Consider the following 16652-nt stretch of genomic DNA (forward strand, 5'->3'; position numbering starts at 1 on the left):
CTATTTACGTTGTTGTGGCCCAAATGGACGGTTCGGATCATCCGTGTGTAACGTAATTTTGAAAAATATGGGTTTATATGGCCACACGCCTGCACATCATATAAAATCTAAAGAAATGTTACTGTCATGAGCGTCTGAACGGAAATGCCTCCTGATTCGCCCTGCCTTTCTGTGGGCCCCACATACAGTGGACCTACCTTTTTATCCCTGCGCTCTCAAACTGAAGAGAAATGCTACTGTCGTATGCGTCTGGGAAAGTGAGCGGAAATTCCTCCTGATTCACTTTGCCTTTTTGTGGGTCCCACATATCGTCCCTCTTTTTCACTTTTTACCATTGCAGGAAGTTGAAAAGGTTCAAGAATCACGAAAATCTACAAAATCTTGTTTCCAGATCTTACATGTCACCTGAGGTGGACGTCCACTAGGACCACTAGGGCTCATATTTCGTTTCCTTAATTTTGTATAGGGTTTGTTGAGTTCATTTCCTATATATATATATATATATATATAGGGAAAAAGGAAAAGAAAAGGGCCCCCCCCCTAACACACACACACACAACAGAGATCGTTAATTTTTAGGCCTTTTGGAGTTAAAGGTAGCTCCTCCACCACTCTGTATATCCTAACGATATCTGTTAAAGGGGGAAAATATCATTGCCCGAAGAAAAGTGCCCAACTTTTCCGATGTCCAAACAGGTTTGGAATATCCATGAGAAAAGAATGAACGAGTGGGCGAAATTGTTACAAAACAGAGTTAAAGGGAGAATTTATTTTCCACCCCAAGAGGTGGTATTTTGATTCAATCTTATTAAGACGGAATAAAGGAGAATAGAGCAAGGAAAGCTTATCTATTTTTGTATTGGGCATCAACAAATAAATGGATTTTAGACAAAAAGTTTCACCCTTTGGATTGCTCGGGTAGTGAAGAATTTTGGAGATTTTCACTAATTCTTGGATGAATTACAAAGAGTAGGTTAGTGCTTATATAGAGCACCTACATGATAAACATAGAATCAAATCTAATCAAATCTAGATAACTATGGAAAGATATTATTCCAACTCAATCTAGTTGCCTAATCTATCTAGATTACCCAAACTAACCAACTTGCCTAATCTACCTCCAAGATTATCCAATGGTTAGACTTTCCCATATTAGATCTGACAAATCTTAACACGCCCCCTCAAACGTATATAGATTGAAAATCAATATACGTTTGCTTACAATAAAAATTCCCAAATTGATTACAATAAAATGTCCCCAACACATTTAGTGGGCATAGTGCCAAATCTTCTTGTGTAATGCACACCACGCACGCGGATGAAGAAGGTCTTGATTGATGCTTCTTGCCAAATGTACGCCAAAGCTGGTTGCCGAAAGGAAGCCACAATGGGCTAGATGTGACTCAAGGCCTGAATGGACGAGTCTACATAAAATGGGTCACTATGGACCGTACCAATGCCAAAATTGGCGAAATTCCTCTATGGGCAAGAAACCCTCTCAGGCACGCACTCCAAGGGTCCGATAATACACCTCAATGGACTGAAGTACCTCAACTGAGTAGAGTAGCTACTATTTCAGGCACGTACCCCAAGGGTCCGAGGCATATACCTCAATGGACTAAAGCACCTCAACTGAAATAGTTTGGAGAATGAAGAATTAGAAGAAAAAATGAGGTAAAAAAAGGAACGGCAACTAAACGGCTTAAGGAAACAATTATTGGTAAACGTCAAAGTCATATGAAGAAATTGGACCATGTGTAGAAAGAGGGGTGTAAATATCAAAATGAATAAAAAAGGCAAGGTGTGCACAGAAAGAGATGGGTGCCAAATGCCCACAAGCTGTTTGTGAGTAGGTCAAAGAGAGATACTGAAACATGGGTTGGATTTGCAGCAGAGGGAATAGATGGTTACCGGGCAGATGGCTAGATCAGCCATCAGCCGGAGAACGGAAGCATTTGTTAAGGTCAGGCCAGAATCGTAGGCTCTGATACCATGTTAAATTTAGGATTTCACTCAACTTTGATAAATTACAAAGAAGTTAATCGGTGCTTATAAAGAGCACTTACATGATAAACATAGAATCAAATCTAATTAAATCTAGATAACTATGGAAATATATTATTCCAACTCAATCTAGTTGCCTAATCTATCTAGATTACCCAAACTAACCAACTTGCCTAATCTACCTCCAAGATTATCCAATGGTTAGACTTTCCCATATCAGATCTGACAAATCTTATCAGGTAGTCACATTAGTAGCTCTATAATGTAATAGATAAGATCATGGTTATGACCCGAAAATCATACTAATCCTTTGATCGTAGCTGTCCATTTCGTTTGCATTTGCTTGTTTATTGTGGACAATTGCCATTTTAGGAAAAATCTCGGGGGAAGTAATATACTTGCCCCTCATTTCTCAATCTTTTGTGAAATCAGGGATTGAAATCGGCTTCCTATTTCATTTCCCTCGTAAACAGAACATAAAATTTAGAATAAATAATTGAGGGAAATGATATCAGCACAATCATGTTTTAGTAATTGCACAAACGTAGCTTGTCTTTTCTTTTTTTTATTTGGCTTGTGCGAGTTTTTTGGAACTGCAATAACCTTTGACAACACTTTAAACACTTTAAATACTAACCTTTGACCAAACAGAATCATTAATCATACAGGGAAAAAAGAAACCCTAATTGCGGAATCTCTCGAAACAAAAAACTGAAACCATAAATTTAAACAAAAAATGCCTCATCAAATGCCATAAATTATCTCCCTTGAATGCCGATAAACCCTCAATCGTCCCTCGTTATCACCGTTGAATGGAAGAAGAAAAAAATATCAGATAAAAGATGAGAGATTAGAGATGAGGAGATTAGGGAAATTAGGGATTTCTGTTGGAATATGAGAACGGAAATAGGGCTTCTGGAAAGAGGGTAAGGGTTAGAGAAGAGATTTGGGAGGGTTTCGAGTGGAAATAGGCATGCGGAAAGCTGAGGGTTTGGGCGGGCGAGAAAAAAATGTTTTCTGCCCTAAGTGGCGTGAGCTTGATCGAGAAATGAAAAACAAAAGGCACCGACGCTTATAAAATATCGCCACTAATTTCTATATTTAGCGACATTACATGAATGTCGGTGAATTCCGAAAGTAAAAAAAATAATAATTAACAACGTTTTTTATTAAAAATCGTCGGTACTTACAGGGATTTAGCAACGCCCAACGAATGTCGGTGTATACATAGGGCTTATTTTCTGGGCGGGACAAGTTACTTGCGCGGGAATATCAATTCACTGACGTTCTACTACTTGAACGTCGTTGCATATAGAATATTAGGGTCGCTTTTTAGGAATGTCGGTAAGGGAATGTGTGGACCCCGATCCGAGAGGGGCGGGGGACGTGCCCCCACGCGAGTCTCGGGATCATCCACGTGAAGGAGAGCTCCGCCAAGGAACTCTCGAAAGAGTGCCCCTCACAGCATGAGCGGCGATGTGAAGTGAGATACCTCTCGATTCGGGGACCAGCCCGGATTCGAGACGCACCTTAAACAAAGAAAGAGTCGCCATCCAAGGAAGTGGGCCCTGGATCCCATGCTGTGCTCTGTCGCAACAGATAACCAGAGATATAAAATAGGGTTCGTGCCTGATGACGAATGGGGAAGGGATTAGGCGCCCCCAATTCGCCCAAGTGCTAGCACCTGGTCTCTTATGCCATTTATTATTAATTTTGAAGAGTTTTGGGAGAAAATCATGCGAAATGGGAACAAATATCCCCGAGATAACGTCTAGCTAATCATGCATGTCTCGGAGATGAATAAGAAGCACACACAAAAAGAAATGAAAGATATGTCGCCTAAGAATAGCTAGATTATGTGTGACATGCCTAATTGGTGTCTAAGTTCTGGTGGGCAAACACATGCATGCTACAGCTAAAGGTATAGGATCTGTACATGAAAGTAAGAAAACACAGCAACACACACAACACAACACGACTCCACACGCGACTCGACACTAACTCGGACCAGGATGGCCATCCATCCTAGCTGCACTACGTATCCCGGCCTCGGGAAGAATCAGAGTCAACGTAGTTCGGCGACCTATGCTAAACTATAATGCCTAACCCTCTAGGACCGCTATCCTAGACTCGATTAACTAGACCTGACTAGTTTTTAAAGCTTCTTGCGATTGCTTAAGTTCAAGTGGATTGTAATTTTTAGGACTCCCTGTACGCCCTAACTAATGCCAGTGAACCCTACACCCTAGGTGTGACTAGGCTGTGTGTCCTAAGGAAAACCGTGGGCTATCTAAGCGCGTTCTAGTCTAGCCATCGGCTCGACTAAGTGTCTAACCGACCACGACCTGAGGCCTCCTAACTCTAGGGACACTCACACGACCGGACATGACAAAGCAACACAATCAGGACAGACTCCCCACTCTACGACACCCCCAAACGCCTAGGACTGACTCCTAACTCTATGGGAGGATCTTTTGAAAATTGTTGATAAAGTTATTTTGAAGAATTTTTGTAGTTTTGGAAGGTTTTGAAGTTGTGAAAGTTATGAAGTTGTGGGAAATATTTGCAAAATGGTGACTGCACTCAGGGTGCCAGCAGCACGCCTGAGCTGCCTACGTACCCCTCAGCTAGGGATCAAGCCATCCGTAGTTCGGACCTGACTACTCCTAATGACTCGAGATTTTTGAGATTTTTGATTTTTAGTTGCTTTTGAAGTGTTTTTTGAATTTTTGACACAAGAGGACAAAATCCTATCACCATAAGGGTAGGATAGACTCCTGATGTCCCGCAAAGGTTGGACAGCATCCTATGCTTTGCGGGGGAATGAACAGAATTACAGCTCCGCAAGGGTTGGACAGCATCCTATACCTTGCAGGAGCGGATAAAATCACATGACTTGATGAGGGGTTCGGCAGAATCCTAACCCCTATGATGATAGGACAGACTCCTAAAAGACTGAAGGACTGAATCCTATGCTGAAGACTGACTCTGAAAGACGGAAGGACAGACTCCTAAACCCTCTAGGACTGACTCTAAAGAGGAAGAAATCCCTTAACCTGCGAAAACTCTAAGGCAGGAAGGGAAGGGGTTGGCTCAAGATACATTCCGTCATAGCCCAGACCCGACAGAAAAATTCTGAAATCGATGGACAAAATGGGAACCCTGAGATCTAGGGAAAAATTCTAAAACTAAGAGAAGCCTCGAAAGGGAAGGAAAGCGAAAGATAATGGCGCTCAATAGCAGACGAATCCGGCATATGGGACAACTCTTGAAGTGGAAGGGGATGTCATTGACCTCATTTTTTGGTGAGAAAAAGGGGAGATAAAAGTACAAGCACAGGGCACTTTGACACAATATCCGCTTCGGACGACCTTGAGCAAGATAGGATTCAATACAGGTTCTACATTTCTGGGCCCGAGACTAATGAAAATGACCAACATATTCATATATATTTCTTAAAGAATATATACCATAAATCAATGCGACCGAACCCGCGCTCCCCAGAACTAAAATTATAAGATCAGCATAAACAGAAATGAACAGGGGCTGAGTCACAAACGGCACGGGCTGAGCCTGTGCTGAAACAGGGGGCAGCAACGGACTAGTATAGTGCTGAAACAGGGGCAGCAACGGACTAGTATAGTGCTGAAACAGGGGCAGCAACGAGGCCGAACCTGTGCCGAAACATGGGGCTGAAATAACTAAATGAACTTACACCACCAACCCTCTATACCTTTTCCACAACATCAGATGCCCCATTATTCGGAAATTAACATGCATGTACTTAGATCAGATACCGCTCAAACAATGACCAAAACAAAAATCCAAATGTAGAAGGATCGGTTATCGTTACCTAAAGCATGTGACATACTAAACAAATGTAAATATAAAATATATATGAAGGAAAACTGAGGCTGACTCTAGCAAAGTTTAAATTAGCAACTATCTCTTGAAGGCACTATTTTCTTTGAAATAGGATCTTAAAATAGAGAAAGGGATGTACCTGAAGATCGCTACAAACTCAGTTCTGATGGCGGGATGCCAGAATGGTATGATCGGTGGAAATGGGTGTGATTGGTGGATGGGCAGAGGCCGACTGGAGGAGACGGAGTTGAGGGTCGAGCTCCCTCTCTTTCTCTCTCTTCTCTCTCTCTCTCTCTCTCTCTCTCTGCTCGAACTTATTAAACGAAATGGGTTTTTTTTTTAAAACAGAGATGGGTTGGGGCAGAGATGGGGTGGGAGTGGAGAGGCTTGATGGGTTGTGGAGAGGCTTGCCGGATTCCGGCAAGCTCGCCGGAGATGGTCGGTGAAGTTGATGGGCGAACGGCAGATGTGGGTTTTCAAGATGGTTTTTTTCTTTTTTTCTTTTTTTGGGAAAAGGGGGGTAGAGGTGGTGGTGGTTTAATGGAGGTTGGGTGGAAGAGAGGGCAAGGTGGAGGTGGTGGAAGATGGGGGTTGCCGGAAAAGGGTGGATAGCCGGCGGCTGTGGGGGAGGTTAAAAAAAATGATTTGGGTTTTTGAAATGGGTTCGGAAAAATGACAGAGGGTGACCGGTGGTGGCGGTGGTCAATGGAGATGAGGGAGGAGAGGATGGCCGGTGGGTTGGATTCCGGCAAAGTCGCCGGAATCGATGGGGATGGGGTTTGGAGCTCAAAAAAAGTGGTTCGAGGGTGGTGGTGGTTGGAGGTGGAAGAAGGTGGATGGAGTGGAGAAAATGGGTTTGGGTCTTGGGGATTGAGGATGGCGGCTGGTGCGGCTGGTGCGGCTGGTGCGGTGGAGGTTGGTTTTAATGGTGGATGGGTTTCGGATTTTTTTTTTTTTTTTTGATGATGGTGGCTGCAATGGTGGAGGTCGCGGCCGATGGAGGTGGTGGCTCGGTGGAGTGGGTTGGAGGTGGAAGAAGGTGGGTTGGTGGAGGCAAAGGGGGAGGCTTGCCGGATTTGCAGAGGTAATAGTCCGGTGGTGGCTTTTTGGTTTTTTTTTTTTATTTGAAATGGGTTTCGTTTTTTTTGGGGTGTAGAGGAAGGGGATTTCGGTTTTAGGTTTGGAGGGAGGTGAGGATGGAGATGAAGGGGATTTTCGAAGGGTTGGGTGGTGGTGGCTGGAGGTAGACGATGGTGGAGGTGGGTGGAGGATGGGGAAGCTTGCTGGTGGTGGAGGTTGCAGAGAATGGAGAGGATGGAGGAGGAGGTGGCGGCTGTGGGTGGATGGTGGTGGTGGTTGGCAATGGAAGAAGGGAAGAAGAAGAAGGTGGGGGGTAGGCTTGCCGGATTCCGGCAAGCTTGCCGGAGAAGAAGGTGGCGGCTGCGGATTTTTATTTTTTTTTTCTCTGCCTCTTTCTCTCTGTGTTTTCTTCAACGAGAATCAGCTCCCCTCCCTCTGTTCTTGGTTTTTTTCTTTGAAAGAAAAACCTCCCTCCCCTCTGTTGATTGATTTTTCTTTTCTTTTTATTTTTTTTTGAATTAAGCCCTCTCCTTCATGCAAGAACCCTCTTTGTTTTATACTTAGGGTTGAATCCCTAACTCTAATCCTAACCCTCTATGGGGCATCTTCCTCTCCTTGGGTGATCTCCACCCTTGATCTCCTCCATTGCCTTTACAAACCCTAGAAAATCTCTTCCTCACCTCATCCTACCCATACATTTTCCTCTTTGATCCTATGGCTTAGACTCATTGCTTCTCAAGCAAGCAATGAGAACATCCAAGAATACCCTTAAGGATGGGTTGATTTCCTCTTTGCCCAAACCCTTATTTTGAAGAATGATATGATTGACCCCCCCCCTTTTATATTTCTTTAAGCTACGCCCGGCTCGAGCTCGAGACACGGGTTGGGATGCGACCTGGGTTGATTCATGAAGTTCGGCTTGAGATTTTCAACTGCCAATCGGGTTAGGCTCAGATTAATTCCATTTATTTTACGCCTGACCCCGGGATTTCATTCAGATACACGGGTTTAGGGCCCTGTCAAAATGGGGTGTCTACAGATTGCCGCTAATTACCGTTTTTCTTGTAGTGAAAAGACAAGATGGGTTAGTGAAAATATCAAAACATGGTTGTGTTGATATCATTTCCCATAAGGGATTTGCTAGAAGGCATTTCTCAGACCAGCTGCTGCATGAGAGAGCAGCCACATAGGCTCAGATTTTAGCTTATTCATTTAATTCATCGGAGGTGGCTACTTTCTCGTCCGAGAAATGCCTTCTGCGATGGTCCCTAGCAAATCCCTTTCCATAATTTAATTTAAAAAACTAGTAAAAAATAAATAAATTCCGAAGTTTCCTCCCCTTAATTCTGCCTTGGTGTCAATTCATACCAGTCAATTTCCACCTCTTCCGTTCATATTTTTTGAGCCAAACATGGCTAATGAACCCACCATCTCATGCCAAACAATAGGGTCTATTACAAATCCAACCTGCTACCCTTGGCCCCACTCTCAATGGATGACTTTTTGAGTGGGGAAGTGATATTTGACCCCTTCTTTTCCCAAGCCCAGACCCCTCTATTGTATTTATGACTACTTTTGGGAGAAGAAAATCACTCAAATATATCGTTTCCATACTCGAAAGTCAAAATGTGGGTATCACTAAGGGGTGTAAACGGATCGAATTCGAAGCGCATATGGCTATATCCGAATTCGATTATAGTATACACTATCCGAATTCGGATTCGGATTCGACGGATATTTAATATCTATTACCGAATTCGTATCCGCCGGATATTGTTCAAATTCGGATATTATCCGTATCCATTTATCCGGTAAATTCAAACATTTTATTGCAGCACTTTATCTTTCTTCTCCTTCTTATTCCTCAAATGAATTTTTCAAACCCTAAAACCATACCTCTACCTTCTCTTCACAAAATTAACTCTCAAACCCTAAATATATGAAATCCTCTTCTTCCTTTTAAAACAAAGGCAGAGAGAGAGGCGGTGGGGATAGATGATGGTGTTGGTAGTGGTATTTGGGTTTTTTTTTTTTTTTTTTTTTGTATATGATGAAATGGGTTTGGGCTATTTTGAACATGGGAAGTGGGGGTGCTGATGGTGGAAGATAAAGAGAAATGGGGATTGAGTTAGAGATGGAGGTGACTGGCGATGATGGAGGTGGCTGTGAGAAGATGGAGAGGGCGCGCGGTGGATTTTGGTGGGGGTTGGAGGCACCAAGGAATGCCGGAGATGGTGTCTTAGTCTCCTCCTTTCTCCTCTCTGTTGCTTCTCTTTACAAACCTTAGAAGTCCCATATTTTAATTGCATTTTAGGTTTTTATATAACACTAAGTTGGAAAATTGATCTGAGCCGTCCATTTACCATCAATGACGTAGATAGCCCTTTTGCTTTAGAATTCTCTAGAAGCTATGACATCTTCTTTCAATCACTATCATCAATTTGTCTCTTTCATCCTACAGCCAACATTTGTTGCTTCGTAAAGAAGCCATGTCAAACTCCAAAAATGCCTTTAAATGAGAGATTACTTCATTTCCTACCCAAAACACTAAAAAGAGGAATTCTAGACTAAAGGGAGCCCTTGCAAAAAAAGAGGTGAAAGGGCTCTCTTATTGGCTACACATCACCATCATGCATTAATAACGACTGAAAAGTCAAACATGATGGTGATGTGCAGCCAACGGGGAGCCCTTTCACCTCTTTTTTGCAAGGGCTCCCTTCAGTTTAGACTTCTTCAATAAATATTAATGATATTATTAATAATAAATAAAAAGGATTTACTTTTCGGAATCGGATGTTAAACGGATCGGATATACCATCTACTAGATTCGCATCCGCTAAGAGCTGGATATCTCATAAACGGATTCGGATAATATCCATTTGAAACGGATTCGGATAATATTCACTTTAAACGGACTCGGATGCGGAGGGTAATGAATTTTCGAATATCAAATTACACCCAGTCCCTAATACTCCCATATCAAAAAGTTGTAAAACAAAAGTGCTATGACCAAGAGGGATTTGCTATGGACCATACGGCAGCGAATATCAGTCCCTAATAGCAAATGCCTCTATCATTTCCACACTGGAAAGTCATAGTGCGGGTATCAGTCCCTAATATCAAAAGGATGTATGAAAAAAGTAGACCTATTCTCAAAACAAGGCAGTGCGAATATCAGTCCCTAATAGCAAATGCCTCCTCTAGAGAAAGAAAAAAAGGGGCACATGTATCATCTTCGCACTCGAAAGTTATAGGTCGGTTATCAGTCGATTCAGTCTCCAACATTAAGAAAGAAGTTCTAAGCAAAAGTAGTACCACTATCAAAATATAGCAGTGGGGACATCAGTCCCTACTCCCTATAGAAAATGGAAAATGCCACCCTTGTACACCCATTTCTCTTCTTTAGGCACTGTTTGGATTCCAGAAAAGTTTTGGAAAAGTTTGGAAGGGAAAAATATTTCCAAATTTTTTACTTTTTTTATAGACAAAAAAAGATGACTTGAAGCAAGCATATTCCATGCATTACTTAGAGGGAGCTATAATTTATGATAACAACCCTTTAAAGTAACCACAATCATATAATTAATACTTTGGCTACTTTAACACATTTTTCTAATTTTGTGGAGATACACGCCTCTCTTTTTTGTTTTATTCGCATGTGTCACCATTGACAGAGCTATTAATTTGCTCCAAGAGGGGCAGAGAATTAGGGGTGTTCATTATTTGGTTATAACCGAATAACCGAACCGGATCGATTTGGTTTGGACGGTTCGGTTCGGTTCGGTTTTTCTCCTTTTCGGTTTGGTTTTGGTTTTTTTTTTTTTTTTTTTTTTGGAAATTAGGTTATTCGGGTTAAGTTATCTCAAAAAAAATCCGGTTAACCGAATAACCGAAATTATTGATAAAAATCATTATTTTCCAAAAAAAAGTGTTATATGGGCACTCTGTAGGATGATCAAAACCGTCAATTTGATTGATCACAACTTAATTAGGTTGTGCTCAAAAAATCATTTCGATAGGATGATCCTAGCCCTCCGATCCAAACCGAGATTTTACTTTTTTTTCCTCTTTTCTCCCAGGTTATTACTGAATAACTGAATTTTTAATCGGTTCGGTTTTTGGAAATTTCGGTTTCAGTTTCAGTTATCGAAATTTGATATCAAATTTCGGTCTATTCGGTTCAGTTATAACCGAATGAACACCCCTACAGAGAATGGTTGTTATAACATGTTGGGCCCACCATTTTACACTTTAAATTTTGGTAGGTGGGGCCCACCATATCCCCGTATTCCATGCATGAGGTGGAGCCCACAATTTACACATCATAGTTTGATGTAGTGAGGCCCACTATTTACATGGAACCCATTATTTTACTCATGCATAGCAGGGACAAGAATGCTAGTAATTCTACATTTGCTGGTTATCAATGCATATTTCAATGAATGCCCCACCTCATATAATTTTCTTATGATACATGCTTTCAGTTTTTGCAAGGAGTTATTTTCTTAGAATTTCTCTTAACATTGCTTGTATTTACATGTTTGCAAATGACTTTATAATTGCTTGTTCATAGGGGTTTTCAGAGCTGGTTTGAAAGGTATCTTTCCCTTTGAGTCGGCTTGATCGATTGTTAGGCTAAATTGTTTTTTTATCCCTTCCAATTGGCTAGAGCAATTTCGAATTTGTCAGCCGAAACCATAGCTTGTACCGCCTATTGAGTAGCGATAGTTTATTAGAAGTCGGGGATGGAATACAACCTAGGATAGGGACGGAGAGATTACCTAATCATCGAAGAGATTGCCATTTTTCATCAACCCCCTCAACCCGTTAGGGTGTGAATGGACTTCGGTCCATTAGAAGTGAACGTCGACCTAAGTTTATAGCTAATATTTTCCTTCATTTCTCCATTGGGCACTTTCTTTCTATCTAGGAATTTATCAAAGTAGGCCCTCTACTCTTATAATCTTATTGCTTGATAGTAGCCTTTTCTAATAAACCAAACCTAAAATATGATACTGATAGAATTGAGGAGGCCCTAGTTAGCCTCAAGATCTACTATTCATTCCAATCTTTCCAACGGGTTGTCCCATTCAATCTATTCCATCCCTCTCCCTGGCTCTATCGATTCAGTCTTGCCTGTTAGGGCCTCATCCCTTCTATCCATTCCAATCCATTCCCTATCCATTCATAGGTTATCTAGTCTTGCCTACCAGGTCCCTACTTTCACAATGAGGGTGTTGGCCCTTCAAGTAAACCTTCCCATCCAATTAGCCTCCCAATACTAATATCTCTTTAGTCTCGGGAGAAAGACGGAATCGAATCTACTACCTTCTCTTTAAGAGCTTCATCAAACACCATGAGTTTGACGCCTTAAATAATAATAGTAGTAGGGGCTTCTGTCGAGGAACGAACCCACCAAACTCCTACAAGAGGCAGCAGTGGGCAAAAGCTTGATGAAGCAATGCCATGTAGAGATAAAAGGACCACGATCGTAAACTTCTTTTCCCGAGAAGAAGCAATGATGGTATCTGGGGAATAAGCATCAGCTAACTATGTGCTAGCAACCGCGGTAAGATAGAGGGTCGCTCGCTAACAACCGATTCCTTAATAACGTGGTAGCAATAGGCTAGATCGAATACATGGCTAGCGTGGGTGTCAAGCTTCTAATCCATTTTGGTGATGCTGATCATCAATTGGATTAGGGATAATAAGTAAATGATGAAGAATGACAAGTGGTTAAGCAATACAAATATTTTATTAACTCTATGATCTCCTTTTGTAAATGAAAGATGTGTAAATAAATTAGACATTAAGGTACGGAGATTGGATTGGCAGTCAAATGTTCTAAATTGATTGAGAAGAGAGCTTTTTTTCAAAATTAAAGATAAGAGAAGAGAAGATAAGATATAGAAAACTATAACATTGTGATAGTCAAGTCTTCTATCTTAGTAGAAGAGAGCAATTAGAGTATGGAAATCTCATCGTAGGATCATCTTGGTAGAAGATTAGGAAAGTATGTTAGATAGGCAAACTAAATAATTTAGGATATTTCACTACAACAAAAGTATGCTTTCCTAATGACTTTACTTATGTAGGGAGAAGTTTCCTTTTTTACCTACGAATTTTGTAGGGATCGATAGAGAAAGCATGACATGTGTGCCACGGTATTCTTTACCTACGAAATTTACTTTTTTACCGTAGGGTTATACTATCTTTGGATTCATTTGTTCTTAGCTTTGATTTGTTGTGATCTCATTCCTTTTTTTCCTGTTAGGGTTAGGGTAGAGGCTCGTCCGATTCTTTTTCTATGGTTTGGATAGTATGTTCTACTATCTAGGGTTTCAATTCTTGATTCTAGACCTGCGAGGGAGGAAGCTCATCGTCCATTTTGCCTCTCCTTTTCGCCCTCCCTGACAATCAGGGGCGATGCCACATGAGAGGAAAGGGGGGCAATTGCCCCCCTTATTTTTTTGGAAAAAAAAAATATGCCTTTATTTTTTAATAATTTTTTAATACTTACCCCCTTTTTTAAAAAATATGCCCCCCTTTCCAATCATCCCTAAGATAGAAAATAAGTTTAAAATTTTAATTTTACCATTTTTATCTCCCTTTTTTGTGCAAAATTTACTATAATTTTTGCCCCCCCGTGCAAAATTTCAGATAGAAATTTTTTCTATCTTAATTTCAAGATAGATAAAAAATTACTATAATTTTTGCCCCCCTTGTGCAAAATTTCTGGCATCGCCCCTGCTGACAATAGGGATTTTTTGTGATATGTGCATATACTAATTCCTTTCATGTTAAGAGATTTTTTCTGTTTTACCCTCCATATAGAAAATATTTCAGGATTTAACCATTCCCATATCAGATTTGTAGGCCTTTGCAGCTGAAATTCTTGCCCTATATTAAGAAAATCTATAGAACTATTTCTCTCTCTCTCTCTCTGAGCAATCTGATTAAATGGCATCTGCACTTAGACAAGAACATTTACAGGACTGCAATCGATTCAGTCTTCTTTACATTACATACAAAAGCCTCCAATCTACACTTCTTTTTTCAAGGTAAATTCTAATATCTATTCCAGTACTTTAAACTATCCAGTTCTATTTCTGGATTGTTAATTTTAGTGTTTTATGTACACTTCTCATTGGTTTTTGTTGGTGCTTTATGATTTTTCTTATTAATGTATTTTGATGATTTGGTCTGGCTTTGGGTTTTTTTCCTGACTAATGGGTTTAATTGTGGGATTTTGGCTTGGAATAATGTTTAAAATATATGTTTCTAATATATAATCCATTATGATCATTATCTGTTTAAATGAAGGGGTTTGGTTTCTGATTTTGTGATTGATGGGTTTGATTGGTTTTTCTTTGTCTTTTTTTTTTTTGTTTTTTTTTTTAGGATTAATGTGTTTGGATTACCTGCTCCTTATTTTTTTGGATTGTTATGTTGCATAGGCTTTGGGCCTTTCCTGCGTAGCTTAGGTGGAGGGTGAAGAAGGCCTCCTTGCGCGGCCGGGGGGGAGCCATCAGTGAGATACCAGTCTGGAAGAGCTAGAATTCTAACCTTTGTGTTTTGTGAGAAAACAAAACTAATCTTTGGCAGGCTTCACAATAAAACAACGCATTTGGGGCTAACTCTTGTAATATTATTTGATAGTATATGTATCCCACATATGGATCCCTAATACAAGAAGCACCTCTTCACATTATGCATTTAATCAAGGTATTGTAAGTGAAAAGATGTGTGAACGGGAACTTGTAGAATTGTAAGAAACTCAAGTATATAGGTAGATTGTTCTCATATATTGAGTATAAGAGCTGCTAGAAGTGTTTGATATTTGTAAATATATGTTTTGATTCTTGGTTATTGATTCTCTGGTTTCTGTTTCTCTACCGGATAATTGAGTTTTGTTGGTGGGATACAATAGTCTGATTAATGTGTTTGTGTAATAGGTATGTATCCATAATACAACCTCTTTCTCTGATACCTTACTAACATGGGTGGAAGGATTATGCTGAAAGTGGAATTCTTAGATAGTAAAGTGCAAAATTTAACCTGAGGCCATGCTACATCATGCCGCCGCAACCATCCTCCCAACTTCAAGAACCTTAAGTCATGCTTGCTTTCCAATTTCTAACCGGGTGGTATGTGTGCATATGTAACTTCTTGTTTCAAAAACTATTATAATTCTTCCATGCCATCTTTTATTTTTTGGTATACTGTTATGCCATGTCTTTCAATATGCACATTTGAGACTTGTAGTGGCTTCTTTTCCAAGAAGTACTCCTTCTTTCCTCTTGGTCTCCAGGTAAATCATTCAGCTCTTGTTTAAGCAAGGAGCGGAGCATGCAAAGGAATTGAATAATCCAGGGGGGCAGCCACCCCTGGACCTCCTAGCTCCGTCCCTGCTGGTAAAAGGGTTTCAGCATTCCATTGAACTACCATTTTACAGCGAAGGCTAAATTTTGAACACACTTCTTACGTCAAATCAATCTCCCCCATCCCTTGAACGATCTCTCTAGCGGCACTTGATTTCTCTCCACACGTTCTCCTCTCGAGTTTAAGGTATCCTTTGAAGAAAAATTAACACATCATTACTATTTATATTTAGGGTTAAAAGCCCCAATCCAGATTTTTTGCTCATTGACTAAAACACCATTCTTAAGGTAGATTTTTACATTTGGGGTGTTTCAATCTGAATCTGAACTTAAACAGACAGCATCTAAACACATTACCCCGATCCATGGACATATTTCGTAGGGGTGTCAATGGACCTAGACGGTCCGATGGACAGTCCGAATCCAAACCTTAATAAACAGGATCTAGGCCCATGAGAAGGATCCATGGACATATTATGGATCTCTTCATAAGATCCGAAAAATTTAGGATCGTGATCAAGACATGGCAAAAAATTCCGATGGATAGTCACGATATGAAATCCTTTTAATAAAATACCCTCAGAATATTTCTTATATTAATACTTAAAGGAGGGGTGTTTTCATAAAAATGAACTAAATATTAATTAGCTATTTAGCTTGCAACTTTCCACTTCCCTCTTTTTCGGAGCATCTTTTTCTCTTCCTATCCTCAATTGGTTTTTCTTCGTGTAAACTTGCCACTCACATTCAACAAGGATTAGTTACTCAAAAGTTTTATTGTCGTGCACCCTCGAACATTCGAGTTCTTTTCAACAATAAATCCTATTCTTGATCAAAATCATTAGTTATTATTAGATATAGTGACTAATCCTTTTTTGAATTGAGAAAGTTTTGGAGTTCATTTCAAACGAAGAAGGCTAAGATATTTTGTTGTTTTGTTAGTAAGACTTACTAGGACACTCCGATGAACGGTCCGATTTGAAATGGATCGTGACCGGGACACAAGAAGTACGATCCGAAGAACACTTCGAATCTGATCCAACCGATAAGAGATTTGAATGGATCGTGACTAAGACATAAGTGGATCCACTTCAGATGGGATCCACCTACATTCAAATCTTATCAGTAGGATACTCGGAGTGTTCTTCGGATCCTACTTCCTAGGTCTCGGACGTGACTTAGGGTAACACAATGGGCTATGGACTTAGGGTAAAGACTTGAGAGATACGAATAAAATAAAATACTAAAAATAGGAATGGTTCTAAAAAAAGCATATGATTTATTTTTACTAATATACCCCTAAAATTAGACTTGAAATTATAA

The 16652-nt window shown here is 40.3% G+C and overlaps 1 long non-coding RNA gene across 1 annotated transcript; it reads left to right on the top strand.

Moving 5' to 3' along the window:
* The first annotated feature begins 13704 nt into the window (after positions 1–13704).
* On the top strand, positions 13705–14843 carry LOC143856128 (uncharacterized). The gene is made up of 2 exons (XR_013238118.1): positions 13705–14009; positions 14428–14843. It is a non-coding gene; the product is annotated as an uncharacterized LOC143856128 (long non-coding RNA).
* Positions 14844–16652: the final 1809 nt, after the last annotated feature.

Source organism: Tasmannia lanceolata, unplaced genomic scaffold (assembly GCF_043159265.1).
Source record: "Tasmannia lanceolata isolate RefF3 unplaced genomic scaffold, GAP_Taslan_0.1 ptg000023l, whole genome shotgun sequence".
NCBI classification, from domain to species: Eukaryota; Viridiplantae; Streptophyta; class Magnoliopsida; order Canellales; family Winteraceae; genus Tasmannia; species Tasmannia lanceolata.